At 40.8% G+C, this 18234-nt stretch overlaps 1 protein-coding gene across 1 annotated transcript in view; it reads left to right on the top strand.

Annotated features, from left to right (window-relative positions):
- TSHZ2 (teashirt zinc finger homeobox 2) overlaps positions 1-18234 on the top strand; it is a 518841-nt gene that overhangs the window by 178123 nt on the left and 322484 nt on the right. The gene's annotated exons all lie outside the window — the stretch shown is intronic.

The raw sequence follows: 18234 nt of genomic DNA, 5'->3' as shown, positions 1-18234 counted from the left end.
TTGCATAAGCACACTCGGAAAATGCCCAAGAATATCTCCTTGCAGCTTCTCTCCTCTTGGCATGAAGTCCGCCACCAAATGGATCTCCAGGGATCAGGGAATAGAGTCTGCTTATCATTTCATTGCAAAGGGGAAGTGTTCCTTATTCTACTCCCTGTGACATTAAAGTAATAAAAAGAAGTTAACACTTTCGTAGTTCTGACTATGTGCCGGACACTGCAGTAAATGTTTTACTTATACATCTCACTGTAATCTTCATAGCAATCCTATGAGATCGGTATTTCTATTTTGGGGATGGTGTCATTGAAGCACAGAGAGGTTAAGTAACTTATCCAAGATTGCACACTTCTTGGCAAAGCTGGGATTCCAATCTGGATAGTTGGGGTCTGGAGTCTATGCTTTTAGCCTCTTATTGGGAGGGTGAATGATGAACATAGTGAGGAGGCCAGATGATTTTGAAAACTTCCAGATTGCAAATCTAACCATGCTGATTTAGGAAATTAACAATTTAGTGATGATGCAAACCAGAGATCTGCAAACTACAGCCAGTGAGTCAAATCCCACCCGAAACCTGTTTTTATATGGTGGGAGAAATAGAAAGAATTTTCACATAAATGGTTGAAAAATTTTGTAAAAATCTGTTTTCTCTTTTGTTATATAAGTACCTGCACATATCCTCAATTTTGTCTCTTGTCTTGCAAAGCCTAAAATATTTACTAGCTGGTCCTTCACAGGGAGTGTTGGTGGCTTCTAATCTAAGGTAAAATCAACTACAGAAAAATAAAATAAAATAAAATAAAAATTTTTTTTAAAAAATGAAAGGAAAGAAAGAAAGAGAAAGAAGAAAGGAAAAAGGAAGGAAGGAGGAGAGGAAGGAAGGAAGAAAGGAAAGAAGGAAAGAAGGGAGGGAGGAAGGAAGGAAGGAAAGGAGGAAAAGGAAAAGAAGGGAAGAAAGAAAGGAAGGAGAAGATCTTAAAAAGAGAAGAAAAGAAAGGGACATCATTTAAAAGCAAATAAGAAAATTAAGATCCTCACCAGTGGAGCTCTGAGGCCAACAGAAACACTGAAATTGGGCTGGTTTAAGTATACTTACGTGGGAAGGCCATCCTTTCAAAATAAGTTTTCCTTGACTGCTTTTCCACAAAGCCTGCTGCTTGGAGAGACAAATTAGCTATTAGGTAATCTAGTTAATTGACAAGTGACTTAACTAATTACCCTAACATGCTTATTAAATGTTACCTTTCCCATTCTCAACATATTGTTAGAGCATCAATGTATTTAAGGCCTTATCATATCATGCTCTCTTGACAGCACATTCCTGTTAAAACAGAAGGTGCATGCAGTATGTTTTTTCTATCACCATTTTTCTCCCTCTGTGGTTAGAGTCATAAAAGATAGAATTGGGAGCTGGGTACATAACAAGCCCATCCCTATTAAGGAACAATGTCCTATTATACTGGTACCTATTCACTGAGATGGATCAAGAATGGACTAAGTAAAGAAATAATGCATATCATCAAGCCTCAGCTAATGGGTGTAGCAAAAGCTTAGAGAAAACTTAATTTGACTCTGGACTAGTCTTTCCTAGCTGGGAGGGCTAGTGTCTATATTTATACAAATCTACAAATTCCTCAACCAAAATTCTTTGAGGCAGAGGTGTTTTACAGTTCAGAGTTTTCCAGATCTTAGAAAGAGAATATGGTACATATACCATGTAGTAGATAATACCTTCAGGAAGGAAGGTGAGGAATAGCATCTTGTATGTAAAAATATAAATATTTCTGCAATGAAACATTAGGATTACTAAATGAGACTTTTTTAAGCTTTAAAAAGTTCAATAGATTTTTCTGCTAAATGAATTACAAAAAATAAGTTTAAAAAAACTTTTGGTATTCAGAGCTTTTAGGATTTTGGGAATCAAAGATAAGGAGTTGTGAACCAGGGTAAATGTTACTATCACCTCATGGCCTTTCTAATAACTACAGCCTTCAGGTTATTTTTAAATTTTATATTGGTCATAATTGATACATATGGATACCATTGGTGATTATTCTTTAGCATAATGTGAGATGAAGCATGATATATATCAAGATACATACAAAATAATATGTATGAATATATTTCATTATAATTAATGCTTTTATAAAATCCTAAGCAATATAAGACGGTTGGAACTAAATACAAAGATTCTCTTCTGTTTAGAACTGAACTCGAGGGCAAGGTTGCTGTAAAATGGGAAGCATCATCTGGTCCAAGGTTGACAAACTCTGATTTCTGCCAGAGCCATGCAGGCACCATGTACTAAAATCCTAAGATATACATTTTTCACATTACAACATCCCTGAAGTTAGGATGCCCCCTCCATTCTTCATTGTACAATAGTTTGATTGGCAACATTTTTTTTTTCACTTTCTTGACAGTGAAAGTAAAAAAGCATTGAGCAGCTTAGATCTAATCCACTGCAGTCTCAGAGGTGAGCCAGGGAACCCTGGTGACTTGGGAGCTTACACAATTTCTAGACAGGGCTCACTGGGGCTAACTCAAATTCTGACCCTGACCCTGAGCCTAATTTTAACCCTGACCTTCATCCTAATCTTGACCCTAACCCTGACTCTCACCCTAACCCTGACCTTTATCCTGACCCTGAGCTTGACCCTTATTCTAACCCTGACCCTAATCCTGACCCTGATTCTAGCTGAATGTCTGTTGCTCTACTGGGTGTTGCCACACAGAAACACAGACCGGGGTGGCCAATCAGATCCTTTGAGAGAAGCCAGAAATTCAGCCATGCAGTCTCACAAGATTTAACTGTTGTCAATTAAACTGTCATTTATTAACCCTATGTAGGCCAAACAAGACAGGTCAGGTATCCAGATTGGATCTGGCCCTCTAACACCTAGAAAGATTTAATGAGTTGATTGAGCAACATCACTCTGCTGAAATATGAAATTATGTCTGACACCTATGGTTTTATTTTTTGTCTGATTGGAATGACAGGTGAAATGATTTAAAAAGCATAAGCCCAGAAACTCAGGGAACTACAGCAGAGAGGGAGAGATATTCAAGTAAACATAATTACATTTATAACATGGTGTGATGCTACCAGGGGCTTTGAGGACCCAGAGAAGAATTGCCTACCCCAGTCCTGTGCAGGCAGGAAAGAATGCTCAGAGAAAGTGTTTCACAGCTGACAGAGGAATGAGTAGAGGGTGGTGTGGGAGAGAGGTTGATAGGGATATTCCAGGGAAAGGGAGCAGCATGTGCCCAGGTCCAGAATCCATCATGCCTCAGAATGCCTTTTCAAAAACGAAATCACCCATAACACAATCAAGACATCCTATGCAGCCGTATGGAACCAAAATCAGCTGACCTATTAGGAAGTTGATAAGAGAGAAAAGAATATCTGCTGTGACCATAGCCCCTGACACATCCTACAGCTCTGTAGCGAGGCAAGCATAAATGTCCCCAGCCTGGGGTTCTATCAGAGCTCAAAGAGCAGGACAGTTCCTGCAGTGTGGCCAAAGCAGGCAGTGGCCTAGAGAGTGCTAGGCAAGAGGTCCTTGTCACTAGGTATTTCTTCAAAAGTTGCATGTGCCACCCTGTCCCTCTCCTGCTTGGTCAAGGCTGTAGATGACCACATCAAATTGTATATTGGGCTGTTACAGTTCTTGGACTGCAAGCAAGATCAACTGACTTGGTAACTTAAACAAAAAGGAAATTCCTTGGAGGGTTACCAGTAACTCACAGAATGGATGTGAAAGGTGGAGGACTAATCCTAGAAATGGGTCGATGTCAGAACAGACCCTGAGTCTAGAAAGTAGTAACTGCAGACCAGTCTGTTGAGGTCCCACCACTGGACTAAATGAATTGCTCTTCAAATTTCCTCATTTTCTTGTCTTCTATGGTCAAGATGCAAATTTCATGGAAAGAGTGTCCAGTTTGCTCAACTGGAGTCATTAGCTTTTGCTGCATTAAAAAACCATTCCAAAACTCAGCAGCTTAAAACGGGGACCACTTATTCAGTCCATGATCCTGCAGGTCAGTAATTTAGGCTAGACTCAGCCGATGACTGGCTGGTCTTGCATGGCCTTAGATAAGATGGCTCAGCGCCTCTCATAAGGTCTCTCATCCTCCAGCAGGTTAACCTAGGCTTGTTCCCATGGTGGTAGCAGAGTTGTAAGACCAAAAGCCTGTAAGTCCTTGTGATCTAGTCTCAGAACTGTACTGTGCTTACTTCTATTGCATTCCATTGGACAAAGTAAGTCAAAAGGCCAGCCCAGCTTAAGCAATGGAAAAATAAATGCTACCTTTTAACAGACAGAGCTTCGCAGTCACATGGCAAAATGTGTGTATACAAATAAGGCCAATTTACCAGCAATCAGTCATACTAGTTAGGGGACTAGAACAGGGGACTTGAAAAAGAGCTTTATCAGGCTATATCTAATGGGGAGTAAGTAGCACTCCCCCAAAACTTTAGTTTTGTTAGGAAAGGGGAATGATCTAAGTGACCAAAAAAAAATTTTTTTAAGAAGTAAATGTTTTTTGGCATTACTCCTGTGTATGATTCAGTAGAAATACATGTCTTTTCCCATGAACAAAATTTGTTTCAGCAGTAAAATAAAAACAACAAATAATAAAATTAGGTCTCCCGGCTTCTCTTCAACTTCCTGGCATAGCAGGAACTGCGACCTTCCATGCACAACCACTGCTGGTGCCCTCTCTTGTCCAGTCGAAGGATCCAAACAGTATGGCCCAGAGATTTTTGATTCAAAAATCAATTTCTGAAATATATGATGAAGTTCATCAATACTTTTCTTTCTGGACTACTCCAGCCCTCATTGACCACTCCTGTCTTTGAAATCTGAATGCACTGAAATCTAGAGGTAAGTATGAGAGCTGGGCTTGAGTCACACACTTCCTGTATGACTCTGAGTCAGTGAACATCTCTAAAACCTCAAGGTTCTCATCTGCAAAGTGAGTATAGGAGTGTAGCTCCCTCCAAATTTTGTGAGCTGTCACTGAGACAGTCTATATAAAGCACACAGCATAGTACCTCACAAATAATACGCAACCAAAAACTATCCTTTGCTTATGCCATCATCATTATCATTATTGACATTCATTTAATTAGTTCTTCTGCCCCACTAGAAATTATGACATCTAAATATTACCTTCTGTGTAAAAAATGCCTGTCACTTCAATGTAAGTTGGAAAAAAAAATTAGTTAATATGTGTGAGACTTTTGTTTCTTCTAAGACAGTGTTTGAACATGCATTTTTTTTTAGTTTTGTCAGGAACTACATAAAGGTTAATCTCTTTTTCTGGCAAATATTTACCGAGTGCTTCCACGAGGACTGCTTGGGGAGCTCACCTGTGATTCTGATCTGGAATTGGACCCTCCCTATGAAGTATTATTGTATCAATTGTTTGACCAGGCAGGGAACACCTGACCCACCCCACCAGGTAATAGGGGAAGAGTTTAATAAAAAGACAATCAAAAGATAGGAGTGTTGTTTAAGAAACCAAGAAGGGATAGTTCAGTGACCTGAGACTGGTGTCAGAAAGGAGCCTTTGGTAGAGGAACGTAGGACTCATGGCAACCTGGTCAAAAGGAACCCGTGGAATACATATTCCCGCCTTTCCTCTTCCCACCTGCCCATCCCCTTTGGGCAAACTCCAGGGGTAGCCAGAGGACAGAGGATCTCATTGAGGGGATATATCAGGGATAGTCTCCCAGGGCACAGGTCTGGGAAGGAGGGTGCAGAATTAATGTACAGGGCAAGCAGAAGGTACCTGGGACAGATCGTTGAAGATTGAGGGAAAACTCAATGCACAATATCTTCCCACTTTGAGAAGACCCCACTCTGAAAATGACTGCACTTTTTAGGACCTGGGCCCAGGAAAAATTACAAAAGGCTTTAAAACCCCACTTACTAGGGAATTTTGCACATTTCGTTTCAGGAGATGGGTTACCTGGTAGATCTCAACGTTGGGATAGACTCTACATTGGCCTCAAAAGACAATTAAGACATGATCCTGTTTTAAGTTAATGAGAAAACATTCCATCACTGGCTGTCTGGGTCACAAACTTGTAGCCTACAAGACAATACCACCCCTGGATGTTTCTCTAATATTTTTTAAAACTTTAATTATTTATTGGCTAATTAAATACGACGAGGTTTTACATATGGCTCTAAATGCCTGTTTCTTTTCAGAAGTTAGAAACCTGACCCCATGAGTCTCATTTTCTCCTGGGAACAAGGGGCTGCAGCTGAGAGTGTGCAAGCTCTCCAGCTTGCCACAGTCCTCACCATTCTCTATTGTCTCTGATTAGCCAGACCCATGTATCCTTTACCATTTTTATTGTTCTTGCACTCTAAATTTCATCATGGTCATGTTTCTCTTTACCCATATCTCTATCAGCAATGGGCCAAAAAAGCTAGTTGAAGAGGGTCAGTGAGTTTTAAGCAAAATTGAAGAAAACATATGTCTCTGCGGAATAAAAGAATCTTCCTACACTTCTATACACAAAATGATGGTGTCTGCCTGGAAAGATGGCAGCTCAGTGGGCCTTCTTTGGTTATATTATTGGCTCGGGTCACATGGGCACTTGGGTTTGCAGTCCTGAGAACCCTGTCCTTTTACATTCAAGTCACACATTCCAGGAGAGTACTTTTGTATGCACCATCTCACTTAAACCTCATAATACCCTTGTGAAACAAGCAGAGCAAAGCTTATCACCCTTTAACCTAAGAAGAAGCTCAAACTAGTTCAGTGATTTTCCCAAGGTTACCCAGCCAGCAAATGTCAGGACTAAAACCCAGATCTCATCATGAAGGGCAAACTCCCATGATTCAGAGATGACTGAGATTTGTGTAGCCCAGAAAGAAAAGAATTGCTCAAGTTTGTCCTACATTTCAGGATGAAAGACCAAATGTCGTGATTTCCACACTGTGCTGAATTAATACTTTTTCTTAATTTTTTTTTCTGGCCTACTTCATTTCCCCAGTAGGTTATATTCTAAAGGCGGTCAAAGATTATAACATTTCTGTAGGTAGGGGGAAATAAGAGCTGTTGAAATGACCTGAGTGTCATCTCTACCTCCAGGGACAGATACCGTCTTCCGACTTCTATCTGCCTAAGAGAAGTTAAGCAAGAAGGTGCAGAGCTTTATTAAGCAGAGAAACATTAGACCTTTCAGCTGCTTGTGCCATCTAATTACCTGTGACTCCTGGCATCACATGCAAGCTTTATTACTGCATGTGTGAAAACTGCAAGTCCTGCTTTCGTATCTGCCCTTTGAAACTCCTCCAAACATCTACCTCTACTCAATTTTCAGTACAGCTAGAATCTTACCCTCTATGAGCAAAGAAGCTAATTTCTCAATTATGCTTGAAATTTAGTAATTCTAGGAACAATTTTTTTAGAGCTTAGATCCTTATGGGCGTAAAACACTCTGATTGTGTTTAAGGATTCTACCTTTTATCAGTGTCTCCAGTGGGTTTGAACAGAATTACTTCCTTTGGCAGTTTTCTGGAACGCTCTATAAATTCATTTTACTAATGTTCTGTTGAACAAATCTGTTGTACCCTCCAACATTGAGTTGGTCTTTTTTTTTTTTTTTTTTAGACACAGGATCTTGCTCTGTTGTCCAGGCTGGAGTGCAGTGGCATGATCGTAGCTCACTGCAGTCTGAAACTCCTGGGCTCAGGCAATCCTCATGCCTTAGCCTTCTGAGTAACTAAGACTACAGATGTGCACTACCATGCCATGCCCCGAATTGGTATTTTTAAAGAAAGTATTCTCATAATGAAAATTTCTCCTGTGCTATAGGAAGCACTAGATAAAGTTGTTTGGTTAACACCAAGTGAAACTAGTGTTATGTATAGTAATGCATCTCAACATATTTACTCTATTTGATAATGATACTGATTTACTTCTGCTTTTAGAGAGAGGGAGAGATGAATGGATGGTTCCTTGAGTGTTCTTCATATATGTATTTATTTATTCAACTCACATATATTAAATACCTACTTTATGTTTCCTAAGCATTTGGGGGTTGCAATAAAGAATAGTAAAGGTTCCTGCCCTCAAGAAGGTTATACTCTAAAAGGAAAGAGTGGTGGGCAGTCACAGCCACAAACCAATGAATTTCAGGTAGTGAACACTGTCATACAGAGAGAAACTGAGAAATTTGAGTGGGGGATTGTGAATTGCTGCTGCCTTGGGTGGATTGGTCAAGGAAGATCTCATTTGAGGAGGCGATGTTTGAACAAGATCTGAATGAAGTGAGGAAGGAAGCTGTGGGGCTGTGGAGGGAACAGTGTCCCAGGTGGAAGAAAACAGCCAAGACCCAGAAGTCACCATGGGCTTTGGAGACAGCAAGGAGACCCGGATGTCTGGAGCCGAATGAGGAAGGCAAAAGTGGAAGAGGCCACCAGGGGGCAGACTGTGCAGAGCCTGTGGGACTTCATAAGGACTTTGGATTTCATTGGAAGAGTAATGGATGAGGCTAGAAGGTTTGGGGCAGGAGAGAAGCATCATCGGACTTAGCTGTGAGCAGGTTGACTGCACACCGGTGGATGGACCATGGTGGGGGTGAGCTGGGAGCCAGGCAGGCAGGACAGGGCTATGGCAGTCGGTGGTGGCTGGGGCTGGGCTGATAGTGGTGGAGGTTGTGAGAAATGGTTGGATTGTGGGCTAATTTTTGAAGTTTGAGCCGATCAGTGGGAGAACAGGACACTAAGAAGGACGTTGTTAGTGGCGTGTCTTTTAAATGAGATGATCTCAATGTCCCCAGAAAGTGGCTCCTGTTTTTATTCTAACAACATCCATTTCCAAGACCCGGCCTCATTGCCTGTCAGAGTGTCGGGCCCTAGAACCCTCCAGCTGTGATAATGTCCTGGCCCTCAAGGACCACCCCCTCCCCCACTAAGGAAGGGACAAGCTACATCCCTCCTTCATCACCACCACCTGTTCCAGGCCACCGTGGCTGCACACCCGGACTTCCTGTAGTATTTTCTCCCATGGCCTCCCTGGCTGGTCTTTGCCTCACCTGCCCACTGTGCACACAAAAGCCACAACAATCTTTCTTTAAACCTCAAAACGTTCTTTACATTGACTCTCCCTCTTTTCCTTCATTACATTTATTTTTAAAAGAAATTTTATTTCATACCTATACAGGGAAAATCAGCAGAACTGATGATAGATAGAAAGTAAACATGAAAACAAATACGATAGGTACAAAGTAAGATTGTTGAATTCCAGCTCGTTTATTTGACAGCCTCTTACCCTCACAACCATGCTTTGTTATGACCATTATCTCATTTTAATCATAAGTAAACTGAGTCCCAGAGAGATCAATTGATGTGCCAAAGTTCATAAAGCAAGCCAGGGAAAGTACCACCCCAGTTTCCAGAGTTAAATGCCAGGCTGAGCCTGTATTTTTATCTTTTCCTCATCTTCTATAGTGGAGTCAGCAAAGTACAGCTCAGGGGCCAAGTCCAGCCCAACACCTGTTTTTGGAAATAAGGTTTTATTGGCACACAGCCACTCTTATTTGTTGACGTATTGTCTGTGGCAGCTTCTGTACTGTAATGGCAGAATTGAGTAGGTGCTACAGAGACCGTGTGACCCTCAAAGCCTGAAATATTTATTATCAGGCCCTTTATAGAAAAAGTTTGCCAACCCATGTTCTAGATAGAAAAAAAATGAAGTACATCAAAGAGAATAAGTTATAGTTCACAGAACACACATAACATCTATTCTTCCCATGACTGCAACAAAATTTCAGTTAAAGAGAAATAAATGTTTTTTGAATGAATGATTTAAAAAACAGTAGTTAAAAAAAAAAAAAAAACAAGTGACCAAAGTCAATAAGTTTTCTATTGTTCAAAATAGGAATTGCTCTTATGACTTTATTCTTTCAGTTGATTCTGACAGTAAATTTATTCATTCTTTTTTTATTCATTTGACAAATATTTATTTAATGTCTATACCATACTAAGCCAGTACGTGTAGTAGCAACAGCATGTTCCATGCTGAGCAAATGTGACATTTTTCTTTGCCTGAACATTGCTCACCCTCTGGTGTTAGAGACACTTGTTAGTCAAATAATTATAAAATTTGACTAGTCAGGGAAGTTGGAGGAGGCTTTCCCGAGGACATTGTGTTTGAGGCAGGAGCTGAATGATGAGCAAGTGAAGAGGAGAGGGAAGTCCATCATCCCAGAAGGGAGGATCCACATATGAAAAGGCCCAGTGGTAGGAGGGTGCATAGTAGGCCCTAGGAAATTCAAAGCAAGATGCCTGTATGTCTGAAGAACAGAATGCAGGAGGGGCACATGGGAGAGAGGGGATTGGAGAGGCAGGTGTCTCTGACCATACTGGGCTAAGAATCTCATGTTAAAGAGTTATTCCCCATCCTAAGAAAATGGAAAACATTGAAAGGGCTAAAGGGGGTGGTAGCTTTTTGTGGGATGATCTTTCATCTTCATGGGTTCGGGAATCCACATGAAATCCCTTATGGCTATGCTGAATCTAATCCCTGATCATCTCTGTTGTTCAGTTCAGGTATTTACAGTATTGCTGGAGCCAAGTAAAGCATGCATAAGTGCAGTATTAAGTCAGACTTTTTCAGGGCTGGGGGCAGTGGCTCATGCCTGTAATTCCAGCACTCTGGGAGGCTGAGGTAGGCAGATCACTTGAGGCCAGGAGTTCGAGACCAGCCTGACCAACATGACAAAACCCTGTCTCTACTAAAAATACAGAAATTAGCTTGGCATGGTGGTGTGCACCTGAAGCATGAGAATCTCTTAAACCCGGGAGGTGGAGGTTGCGGTGAGCTGAGATTGTGCCACTGCACTGCAGCCTGGGTGACAGGGCAAGACTCTGTCTCAAAAAAAAAAAAAAAGGACATTTCAGTTTACCCTTTCTAGATGAACCATATGGCAAACTACACCTCTGGAAACACTTTTCTTTTACTCACCATAGGCCCATCTTCTTTAAATTTACCTCTTCATCTATTTAATTTACCTCTTCATCTATTTATTCCCTACTTTTAATCTATTTCTTTATAAGGTGCTAATAGGCCAGGTGAAAAATTCCACAAATCTATTAATAAAAGCAGACCAGTGATAGGCTTTAAGAATAAAGTCATGGTAAAGTTAGCAAATACGAGGGGAAAGAAACAGCAAAATGTTTGGGGTTTTTTTTTTTTTTCAAGTACATTGCTACTTGGTTCCATTAGACTCCTTTGACTAAGTGACAGAAACCAACTCTGGTTATTTTCAGCAAAAAAAAAAAAAAAAAAAAAACAAGGAGGTAATGGAAGGCTATCTGATGGAGTGGTATTTGACTCGAGAGCTCATTATTGAGGAAAAACCCAGCCAAATAAATGTCTGAGGAATGAGTGTTCTAGGCAGTGCAAAGACCCTGAGGTGAGAGCATAAGAGGTGTGCCAAAGGGATGGAGAAAAGACCCATGAGTGGGAGGAGGGCGAACATGACGGGGAGCACTCAGACTGATGAGACAGGGCTTTGTAGCTCATGGTAAGGAGTTTCAATTTCATTCTCTGTAATAGGAAGCCTTACAGTGTGTAGTAGTCCATTTTCACACTGCTATAAAAATACTACCTGAGACTGGGTAATTTATAAAGGAAAGAGATGTAATTGACTCACAGTTCTGCATGGCTGGGTAGGCCTCAGGAAACTTACAGTCATGGCAGAAGGTGAAGGAGAAGCAAGTAACTTCTTCATAAGGCAGCAGGAAAAGAGAGTACAAGTGAAAGAAGAACTGCCAAACACTTATAAACCCATCAGATGTTGTGAGAGCTCACTCACTATCATGAGAACAGCATGAAGGAATCCGACCCCATGATTCCATCACCTCCCACCAGGTACCTGCCTCGACACGTGGAGATTATAATTCCAGGTGATATTTGGGTGGAGACACAGAACCAAACCATATCATAGGGTTTTAAGTAAATGAGTGATATTATTTGAGTTACAGTACAGAAAGATCACACTTTAATAAACAATTATTATATCTCAGGCACTGTATATCCACCTTAGGTCCTTTTCCTTTAATCTTCACTAATGAATGGGTACAATTATTATCACTTCTCAGATTAGTAAACTGAGGCTTAGGGAGGAAAAGCAACTTGTTTGGAGTCACATAGTGACTATATGGCAAATCTGAACCTCAATCCTTGTCATCTGCCTCCAGTTCCTGGCTCAAAATACTCATTAAAGGCTCATTTTTATTGCCATTGTTGATGATGTTTATTTTTCTAACCCTTCCAAGAGTGTTTTGTGGATTACATTATTCTTTTCTTCTCAATTTTATAAATAAAAGAGACTCGCCTCAAAATCATAACTGAAGGAAAAAAAATAACAAACTTGTAGTTTCCTCTGAAGAACTTCACGGACACCCAGCTCAGAAGAATCTGGCCTGGCCAGGGATGGGGCGGGGAGGGGAAGGACTGGCTGCCGCAATGTTTTGGGTTCAGCCATCCTATTTGTGAGCATTAGGAATGTTTGGATAAAAGATCAAAGACAAGCTTACTCCTTTCTGTGCTGAGACGTTGCCCACTCGCTTCCTCTTTTTTATCTTTCCTGGTAACTCGACTTCAGTTTCTCTGATGGTAAAGAGATGAGATCAGCCACTGGGGGATCGGTCTATGGGATCAGGTTTCAGTCATCAAAAAATTACGTCAAGTGCTAAGCATGAGTTACCTTCCATTGCCAGTGTCAGCCCAGGACGTGACTGCAGGGCCATCAATCCTGCCTTCCTTGTCCTTGTAGATGTTAAAATATAGGGTCCTCTGGGAATTCATTGGTGGGGAAGGGGGTGCTGCATGGGAAAGGAGGGGCTATGCTCCAGGAAAAAGTGGGTATAGAGGCATAGATGTAGTGTTCTAATGCTGTTACCTTGCACATTCTAACTATTAACTGAAGAGACATCTGCTGATTGTTTTCTTTACAAAGCTGGGGAGGGGGAGAAAATAAGAAAGTTAATTTCAGAGTTGGAAGTAGATTTAAAATGACCTTCGTCGATTATAAATATAACACCCGCGTATTTTTAACCAGTTTATTTCCAATTCAATAACTTTTATTGAGTGTTTCCATCATAATAATTGTTTTTAAAAAGTTTACTATTAGAAAATACTGAAAAGAATGTAGGAAAACAATTTCCTCCATAGCCCTACTATAAAGAGGAAGATCCATTCTGTTTCCTGTCTGTCGGCCTCTCTGCTCCTCTTTTAAATACTGAACCCAACTTTTTTATTGTTTCAAATGATGTGACTATATCGTACCTATGATTTTTGTGATAGGCATCACACCCAGGAGGTGTGATAGTCCCCACCTCCTGAGATCCCTGTCCTTGTGTGATTTTATCCTCTTGAGAGTGAACGGACTTACTGACCCTCCTCTAGTAAACAGAATATGGCAAACATGTTGGGATGTCACTTCCAAGATTAGGTTATAAAAAGATGGTGGCTTCCATCTTAAGTGCACGCACGCTCTCTGTCTCTTGAGTCACTCACCCTGGGGGACAGCCAGTAGCTGTGGTGTGGGCTATCCTGTGGTTTGGTGGGATGCTGAAGGTATCACTAGGCAGTCCACAAGCCTGCCAAAAATCACTTGCCAAAAACTACATGAGTTAACTTAGGAGTGGACTCTTCATTCCCAGTGGCTTGACTGCAACCTGGTGAGAGATTCTAAGTCAGATTCACTGAGCTAAGCCCCTCTAGTCTCCTAAACCACAGAAACTGTGAGATAATAAATGTTTGTTGTCGTTAGTTGCCAGATTTTTGAATAATATGTTACACAGCAATTGATAACTAATATAATTTTTTATTTTGATTATTTTCTCCATTAATTATGTCATAAAATCTTATCAAGTGGTTATATTATATTGTAATAACCACGTTTATGTAACATCATCAAGTATGAGTATTTACACTTATTTATTGTTTATTTAATGACTCCTTTATTATGGGACATTTACTTTGTTCTATTTTTTTATATTATAAACACCACTGTGGTGAACATCTTTTTATGTAGAGCTTCTATTATTTTAGCTATTACCCTAAAATAGATTGGAATTAGTTTTAGGATTAGGAATCAGCTTGGATTACTGGATCAAAGGGTAAGAATATTTGTATTTCTCTGGATTTTTATTACACAACTTCTCCCCAGTAGGAGAGATTAATCGATACACTACTACCAGAAATGCAGGTCAATGTCTACTTCATCTCACCTTTGCCTTTTATTTTGATTATTGATAATTTGATAGGCAAAATATTTCATAGTTTTACAACTATTAAAAAGAAGAGATCATTTTCCTGGTCACCTTTCCTTCTTAAAAAAAAAAAGGAATATACATAGGGGTTGAAATACTGAGATAAGGAACTAAATGTTCATTAACTAGAAGAAGTGCTGTCCAATAGAACTTTCTGTGATGATGGAAATATCCTCTATCTGTATGTCTACTCTAGTAGCACTAGGCATCTGTGGCTGCTGAGCCCTGCTAGCTAGTGCAACTAAGAAACAAGTTTTTTTTTTAACTTTATTTTATTTTAAATACCCACATGGAGTTAGTGACTACTATATTGAACTGCACTGTTCTGAAGGATTAAATGAAGTACTAGCCTTCTATAGAAGAAAGCAGTTGAAGTTTGAGACACTGAAGCTTTCGCCTTCCTAACAATATCCCCTTTTCCCTATGCATTGGCTTTAAATAGAGTGTCCCATGGATCTAACATTTAAATCATAGTAACGTTATCTCCATAAGGAATTCTATAAAATAAACATATGTTGCCTACCATAAAAGGACAAGCTTAGAGGGACCTAGTATCATTGATGTTTGTTTGAGATGCAAGGATCCTTGATTGATGGTTATATGATCACCACTTTCATTTAATCTCTGCTTCTACTTTCCAGTATCCCTGCCTAGTGGTCTTGCAAACCATTACACTTGTCACAGAGGCTGGTATGAATGAGTGGATGGATAGATGAGTGGATGGAAGGATGGATGGATGGATGGATGGATGGATGGATGAATAGATGAGATGGATGGATGGATGTGGATGGATAAAAGTAATAATAACAGCTAACACTCGTAGTGTGCCTATTAAGTGTCAGAATTTGGACCCAAGGTTTTACCTGCAACATTTCATTCTCATTCAATCTTTGTAACAGCCCAAAGAGGCAAGTGTCACTAATTTTTCCTGTCTGACAGATGAGGAAACTGAGGAAATAACTAGTAAGTTACACAGCCCATGTTTGAACCAGATTTGTCTGCCTTCAAGCCTTTTCCTAATCAATTATCCTACATCACACCATGAAGCTGTGAAATATAGCACCATGCATTATTTACACCTTGTCACAGTGTCATGGTGGCGACTGAAAATTTTCTCCTGCAGGTAGCTACAGATGCTAGGGAGAAAATGCTTGAAACTGACAGGTACCTCACTTCTCTCTAAAAGTGGTTCTTTCACTTTTTATTGCTGACCAACTTCTAATGTGTCAGTGCTATACTAATGTGGTTAACTGTTTGCCTGGGGCAGAAAAATAAAGCTTCTGGCATGCAATTAAAACCTGTCTTGCCCAATTGGGCAACTAATGAGATCAGCAAGAGTGGAGGCTGCCTAGTTAAGGCGTAGTTTGTGTCTTAGATCCATTTCACGGGGCAAGTGAAAGAGTGGCCAAGTGGAGTCGCCTGATGGTGCAATTTGAAACATAATTAGGTAGTCCTCCCAGCCATCCTTGACTGCCCATTTGGATCCACACGCAGACTCACTCACAACGGTGACTGCAAACCCTTGCACAGCCACTTAACACTGAGCTCCTTTCTGATGGGCTCACACAGCATTCCCATCATTCTGTCCTCTGGCCTGGACACTGAAGTTCATCACAAACTTGCTAGTTTCAGATGGTGGCATATGTTTAGTGGGCCCATTCCCAAATCTGTGAACTCTTTGTTCCTGCAATGACTTATCAGAGACTAATACAAGTTGAAGATTTGTCTAGAATGGGCTGTGAGGACAACTGGATGTCCCCACCCTTTGAGGATATTGCTGGGAGCTTAGAGTCCATGTTAGATTTCCCCATCCTTGGTTTTGTTATTAAAAGATTTCTCAAGAGGTGTTGGGGCAGTTTCAACGTATTCTATTAATCAAGTTAGTTTTGATTTACTTTATTCAACAAATGTTCATTGAAAACCAACTGGGTAAGAAAAATTCTAAGTGTGGTGCACACAGACATTGAATAAGGCAAATTTGGGCTGGGCATGACGGCTCACACCTGTAATCCCAACACTTTGGAAGGCTGAGGCAGGAGGATTTCTTGAGGCCAGGAGTTTGAGACCAACCTGGGTAACATAGCAAGAGCCTGTCTCTACAAAAAAAAAATTAAACATTTGAAAAATTAAAAATTAGGCCAGGAGTGGTGACTCATGCATGTAATCCCAGCACTTTGGGAGGCTGAGGTGGGTGGATCACTTGAGGCCAGGAGTTCAAGACCAGCCTGGCCAACATGGTGAAACCCCATCTCTAATAAAAATACAAAAATTAGTCAGGCATGGTGGCACATGCCTGTAGTCCTAGCTACTTGGGAGGCTGAGGTAGGAGGATCACTTGAGCCTGGGAAGTGGAGGTTGCAGTGAGCCAAGATCGCAGCACTACACTCCAGCCTGGGCAACAAAGCAAGACTCTGTCTAAAAAATAATAAAATAAAAAATAAAAACAAAAATAAAGCAAACTCTCTGCCTGCATGCAGCTTACAATCAATGGTTGCAAAAAGACAATAAACAGGTACATAAATATCTGAATAGGATAATCTCAGATGCCGCTAAGTATTATATTTTAAAAACCTGATAATGTAATAGTGAATGACTAAGAATAAAGATGGGAATGACTATGGAGACAATGGTCAGAGGAAGGTGACATATAGGCTGTGACCAGAATGCTGAGCAGTCTCGGTCAGGAGAAAAATCTGGAGGAAGACCTTTCTACACAGAGGAAGCAGCAGGTGCAAAGGTCCTGGGGTGAGAATGAGATGGGTTTGTTCTTTCTGGAAAAGAAATATGGTGGCTGGAGCTCAGTGAATCCAGAATAAAGTAGGAAGATGAATGTAGAGGCCAGCAGAGGCCAAGTCACATATGACTATGCTGTCTATGGAGGAGAGCTTTTATTCTATGTCAGGAAGGATATAGTTTACATTTACTGTAACCAGACACTAAATTGAGCACTTTATATACATTTTCTCTTCTGATCTTCACACCAACCATATGAGGCGGACATTATTTTTACCATATAGGTGAGAAAACTGGTGCTCAGGCATGTTTAATAACTTGCCTAAAATCACAGGTAGGAAGCAGGGAAGTCAGGCTTCAAACCTATGTTTGTCTGACCCCATCACTCATTCTCACAGTCACCAAGCTGTGCTGAGATCAGACTTTGTGTCAGGGTGGAGAATGGTAGGGAGTAATGTTTTGTTTGTTTGCTTGCTTGTGTGTGTGTGTGTGTGTGTGTGTGTGTGTGTGTGTGTGTGTGTTAAGGGACTCTAGGTATTCCTCATATCGTATCAATTGGATGGCAGTTGAATTCATAATGTCTTAAATATTGCAATCTCAAATTGTTCTTCATGGAGGCCATGTGTGTCTGAATGAGAGGTGCAAGTGGTGAAGGTGGCAGAGAGGTGGACTTTGCAGCACCTGTCAATGCACGCTCCCACTGGATAGGGTGTTACATCCCCCGTAGAGTCATGTGAAGTTATGACAAATGTGACATTAGCACCAAATTGGAATAAAGAAGACAAAGTTGAACATGTGAATAACTGTCTTTCGAGGTGTTTCTTTATGCCCAGGTGACAAAAAGTCCCTGGTACATTTCTGTCTGTCTTTCTGACAAACTGACTGCCACAATCTGGCAGGGAGTGGCAATAGCCACCTTGCCAGGCATGGGCAACCTGATTTGTTGGACTGCAGGGTCTGTCTGGCATCAGTTGGTCACTGTTCTTTTTGGCATCATGGATGTGTGATTACGTCCAGAAGGGCAAGCAAACCTCAGTCCCCGAGATCAAGTGCACTCTCAATTTGATTTGTTCAGGGTTTGTCCAATGGCACTGTTGACATTTTTGTCTGAATAGTTGTTTGCTGATGGAGGCTGTCCTGTATATTGTCAGATGTGTAGCCCCTACCCTCAGATGCCACTAGCACCTCACCTCAGGCT

This window comes from Nomascus leucogenys, chromosome 13 (assembly GCF_006542625.1).
Source record: "Nomascus leucogenys isolate Asia chromosome 13, Asia_NLE_v1, whole genome shotgun sequence".
Lineage (NCBI taxonomy): Eukaryota > Metazoa > Chordata > Mammalia > Primates > Hylobatidae > Nomascus > Nomascus leucogenys.
This window is presented reverse-complemented; position numbering and strand designations above follow the sequence as displayed.